Source organism: Herpailurus yagouaroundi, unplaced genomic scaffold, assembly GCF_014898765.1.
Source record: "Herpailurus yagouaroundi ecotype Mexico unplaced genomic scaffold, PumYag 28, whole genome shotgun sequence".
Taxonomy (NCBI): domain Eukaryota; kingdom Metazoa; phylum Chordata; class Mammalia; order Carnivora; family Felidae; genus Herpailurus; species Herpailurus yagouaroundi.
The window spans coordinates 66,423,130-66,429,285 of NW_024412376.1; positions in this window are offsets into that span (position 1 = coordinate 66,423,130).

Consider the following 6,156-nt stretch of genomic DNA (forward strand, 5'->3'; position numbering starts at 1 on the left):
AAAGAACATTCTTAATGTCAGTTAAGCATAATCACTCGTATGGACCATAAATGACACTGAAACCAGTTGCTTTGTCAATGTTTGTGTAGGAGATGTCTTGGAAATCAGCCAACTTTTCAAGGCCCACCTGTGTCAAATCAGACCCTGGGAATTGGTCTAGAGGTAACAATTATGCAATGCAGATAAAATTTTATTTACTTCTTAGAATTCTATTCTACATCTAAATATCTGACATAAAAAATCCTGGAATATTGCTAGTTAGAATATTTGAGTGAAGTAAGCAAGTTAAGACGAAAGATTGAAGGAAATTATGAAACTCCACATCAGACGAGGTCTTTGATTTTTGTGAGGTAATATATTTGCCAATAAAATAGCCTGGAATGCAAGAATTAAGTATCATAAAAGAAGAATAGAATAAATGGAACAAAGTTAAAGAACTGAAGAGTCCTTCCTAGGTATAACTTCAATCACTGCTGTTTTAGAGGACAAGCAATAAACTCAAGACAGAAAACAAAGTAGATTTTAGTCTCTATATGGATGTTAACAGCTTGGTATCCATGAAAAAGTGATATATACAAATAGGGAGGTACCTGACTTTCAACTAATCCTAAAACAATTCAATTTAGCAAAACTGTACTGGTAGAGACCATTTTACAATTGATTTTTTGTGTATTGATTTCGTGTCGTATAAGCTTGCAAAATCCACTTACTAGTTTGAATAAGTTTTTGTAGATTCAATTGGATTTTCTATGGAGACAATCTTGCCATTTGTCAATAAAGACAATTTTACCTCTTTCTTCTCATTCTGTAGGCCTCTGGATTTGAGGAGGGTTTTTTTCTCCCTTTATTTGCTGTCTAGAACCTACAATATTGAATATAAGTGGTGAAAGCAGACAACCTTCACTTTTTCCTGATCTTAGAGAAGAAAATACCCAGTCTTTCATCATGGAATATAATTTTAATTATAAGTTTTTTAATAATTCTTTATCAGGTTAAGGAAGTTCTCTTTTATTCCTAGCTTTCTAAAAGATTGGACATTGGATTTTGTCAAATGTTTTTCTGCATATATTGAGCTTATCTTTGGTTATTACATTGAGAGATTTTCAAGTGTTAAACTAACCTTGCATTCCTGGGTTTATCTTGGTCATGACATAGTATCACTTCTTTATATTGCTGTAATTGATTTTTTTAAAATTTTCTTTGCTAGTTTATGTCTTTCAAGAAATTTTTCTACATCAATTAAGTTATCTTAATTATTAACATGAAATTACACATAATATTCCTCTATTATCTTTCTTTATTGAGATAAAAATGACATATAACACTGTATTAGTTTTAGGTTTACAACATGACTTGATATATGCATATATTGTGAAATGACCACCACAATAAGCTTAATTAACATTTATCACCATACCTAGGTACAATTTTTCTCTTGTGATGAGAACTTTTAAGATTTACTCTCAGCAACTTTCAAATAAACAGTATAGTATTATTAACTACAGTCACCATGCTATACATTACATCCCCAGGGCTTATATATCTTATAACTAGTTTATACCTTTTAACCACTTCCAACTATTCCACCCCCCCCCAACATCTGGCAACCACCAATCTTTTCTCTATATTTATGGATTTAGTTTAGGGGTTTTTTTGTTTTGCTTTTTAGATTCCTCATATAAATTAAATCATACAGTGTATGTCTTTCTCTGCCAGTCTTATTTCACTTAGCATAATGCCTTCATGGTCCATCTATGTTGTTGCAAATTACAAGATTTCATTATTTTTTTATGGTTGAGTAATATTCCATTACTACATAATGTATAGTACTACATAATGCTATATATATATATATATATATATATATATATGCACATACATATAGATACATATACACTACATCTTATTTATTCATCCTTCCATAGACACTTAGGAAGTTTCCATATATTCCATAATGCTACAATGAACACAGGAGTGCATATATCTTTTCAAGTTGGTGTTTTCATCTCTTTTGGATATATACCCAGAGATTAGAACTGCTGGATCATATGGTAGTTCTATTTTCAATATTTTGAGGAACTTCCACACTATTCTCCAAAATGGCTTCACCAATTTACATTCCCACCAACAATGCATGAGGGTTCCCTTTTCTCCACATCCTTGCTAGCATTTGTTATTTCCTGTCTTTTTGATAACAACCATTGTAACAAGTGTGAGGTCACTGTGGTTTTGGTTCACATTTCCCTCATTATTAATGATGTTGAGCACCTTTTCATTACCTGTTGGCCATTTATATGTCTTCTTCCCTATTATCCTTTTAAATATCTGTATAATCTATAGTGATGTCACTTCTCTTATTCCTGACATTTACAATATGTGTCTCCTCTCTTTTTTTTTTTTCTAACCAGTCTGCCTAGACTGCTCCATAGCAGTTTGAAACCTCAATACCACTATCAGATTGGCCTCTCCAGATCTAATGATCTAGCACTGACAGCTGGATTTCCTTGACCTATAACCTCCTTCACCAACCAAACCTAGGGTCCAATGAACGAATGAGTAATAAGCCTGTGGTGATCAGGTAGCCAGATCCTGTTGGCCTAATCCATTAGACTGAGTGTCTGGCTCTATCTCCCTCTCTACTTTCTGTCAGATTAACTGGCCTAGAATTCCAGCCCCACGTTTACCCTATTTCATACCACCCCCCACACAAACTGTAGAATTGGGATGCTATTTTGAACTTCAGCAAGTCACAAGGGTTCCTTAGTCCTTTGCCTCAATTATGATAAGCCCTCTTCTTTACCTGATTACTACACTCTGAACTTGTCCGCCTCTGGCAGAGGATATGCCAAATGGGAAGATGTGGAGGCATGCACTCCGATTTTCCTGACTTCCAAAATTGCTATTTAATATTCTTTATTGCTACTCTGATGTAGGACACAAAGGCAGAAGAAAAAAAATTAAATTTCCTTACAACTGGCAGCCCCTTGACAAGTCCTTGAGGCAGGCAGACTGATTTTCCTTTGAGAGCTCAGCTGCCTCCATGTTGGCACTTTGCTAAGGGCAAAGGGCAATCTTTTTTAATGTTTAATTTATTTTTGAAAAGAGAGCATGAGTGAGGAAGAGAGAGAGAGGGGGGGACAGAAGATCCCAAGCGGGCTATGCTCTGAGAGCAGCAAGCCTGAGGTGGGGCTCGAATTCACAGACTGTGAGATCATGACCTGAGCCTGAGCTGAAGTCAGATGCTCAACCCACTGAGCCACCCAGATGCCCCAAAAGGCAATTCTAACCAGACCCCCCAGGATCCTGTGAGTCTTCTTTAGCATATGAAAATCCCTTTGGAAATTTCCTTTATCTCTACCTCCTCAAGGTACATGTTAGCAATCATCCTACAAACATATTGCCCACTAATAAACATCTGAAGGGACTCATGACTAAGGTTTTACTACAGTACTAAATGACCTTATCTTAACAACACCTAGCCCCTCAAGTTTCCCCTTGTTTCCAAATTCCTTAGAGACTTACACTATCCCTAACCCACTCCCAACCTGAAAGTACATAATCAGTCACCAGTCACAACCCCAGTACACGCTCTTTCTGCCCACAGGTCATGTCCCCTATGCTTTAATGAAACCTCCTTTTTGCACTGGAGACATCTCAAGAATTCTTTCTTGGCCATGGGCTTTGAACCTCACCTCTCCAAACTGCACTAATTCTCCATATATAATACATAAAATCCATACAACTGTCCATTTACTGATGGAACTTGTATGCTTCCATGGACCAGACAATACATGGGGGTCAGCTTGCCAAAGCTGTTTCTACTGCATTTTCCTCCTTGCCTCACTGCTGTCCCAGGATATGTCATACCTATGCCCATCCAAATTTAATATGGCTATTACCCTGCCATTTAAAAGAACTCTTTATTAGCCTCAATACATACTGAATAAAGTCCAAACAACTTGCTCCAAATTGAAGTTTCTCAACAATCTGGTCTCAAGCTTCTTTTTTCAATTATCTATCACTATCTAACAAAGCTGATCATTGAGCTGCTCCTGAAATATTACTGACTTCTCCGTACCTTTGAGGTTTCAGCTGACAATTCTTTCTTAAGCAAGCATAACCAACCACCTCCCCTTCTTATATTAAAATTATATTCAGAGGCAGTGGGAGGTTCAGTTGGTTATAAGCATCTGACTCCAGCTCAGGTCATGGTCTCACAGTTCCTGAGCTTGAGCCCCGCATGGGGTGAGCTCAAGCCCCACTTTGGGTGAGCCCTGCTTCTCTCTCTCTCTCTCACCCTCACTTAACTTGTACCTTCTCTCTCAAAAATAAATAAATAAGTAAATAAATATATAAATAATAACATTATAATCCTATTTCAAGACCCAATTTAAATCCTACCTTCCCTCCAAAGTGATTGACCTAAGGGTATCCTCCTGGTCTGAGGCAACCACAGAATGACAGGTAATAGAAGCTACACTTAAAAGAAAGTTTCCCAAGGGTGTGATCTCAAACATCATAGACTACAAGGCCTCTTGAGAACCAAGTCATAAAGAAAATATCCTTATCCTTTATCCAAGAGGCCTTATAGACTTTTCTCCTTTATCAGACAAGAAATAGCTGTTAGTATGGCCAAAAAGCATTGTTTACATTACCCTAAATTCCCTTTTTTAATTAGTGATGGCAAGATCAGAAGCAGTGCAAATGAAAATGGCATAAAGACACAGCCTGTCACTTTTAGAAGTGTTAATGAATGCCCTGTGGATTTTTTTTTTTTTTTAATTTCATGAGAACAGACAAGGAAATGTCTCCATAAAACTGTCGATTCTCAGGGAAAAGTGTTAATGTTATGTAAATTAAAATTTGAAAGTCTACTTAACTGAAATCAGCAACACCAAGGGCTGGGCATATGGAAAACACAATTCCTCTGTCCAATCTGCTGAGAGCTCTACATTATCTGTAGCTTTGCCATTTTAGGAATTGTTCCCATTTTATGTTACTATGTAAGCAAGGAGATCTAATTGGCTTCAAAGAGATTTTTCCCTGGTTGGGAACTGGTGGGGTGAGGGTGTGTCAGGGAGCAGAAGACAAACCTGATTTCTCTCTGAGAAAATTTCATAAGGGCTAAAGAATTCTTGAGAAATGGAAGTAATTGCACTGCCCTGCATGCCCAGAAGACACTTTTCATCCACTGTGATTTCTAAATTTTTCCATAAGGTAAATAGAATTTTTGTTAAAGTTTGAAATGAACTTTTGGGGGGCATTTGGTTATCAATATTGAAAGATAAATAGCATTCCTACTCTTTCTTTATTTTATTTAAATGTTAAAATGGCAGTTGTATTCCCATTCTTTTTCTCATTCCTTACCAGCTTCAGGCAAAATGTTACCCTCTGGTAGCACAGTTAAAAGAAATCATGAAATTATTAGTCATAGTGCATATAATATTTATAAATTTTTAGCTTGACATTAGCTAAGAAAAAGTCTGAGGCTTTCCAACCTGGAAAAGATAGATTGCTCTGTTAAGAATTAATAGATACAAATTGTGGATATATAATTACTTTGGATGACCAGCTACAACAGGGAAGAAAATCTAAGAAGGGTAGGATTATTTTACATAAAGAAATGCAAGATCAGTAGTTTGAGCTAAAACAACAACAACTTTTTTATTTACTTGGAATAATATTTGCTATACAGAGCGATTCACCACTTTTCAGAAGTACACATCACAGTTTAATTTATTCCAGAAATAGCTAGTGAGCAGGTGCCCTTTGTTCAAGGAGCTGTGCAACTTATTGAGAAACAGAGTCACAGCGCTTGACCTCAAAGAGCTCTGTCCAACAACGAAGACGACAATCTAATATCAGCTGCAGTGCAAAATAATAGGTGCCGTGATAAAAGCTATTTACAAAATACTATGGAGAAGGGGGAAAGCAAACAGTTGGGAAGCTGTAGTGGTGAATGTAATGGGTGTTTGAAGAAAATTTCATAGAGGAAGTGACCTTTGAGCTACATCGTCCTTGAAAGATGAGAATGATTTCATGAAGCTGAGAAATAAGGAAAGGTCACTCTGGAGACAGTAAGACCAGACTAATGAGAAAAGCCAAAATTACAGAAACCCAAAATAAGCTTGCAGGAATGTTATGTACTCTACTGCT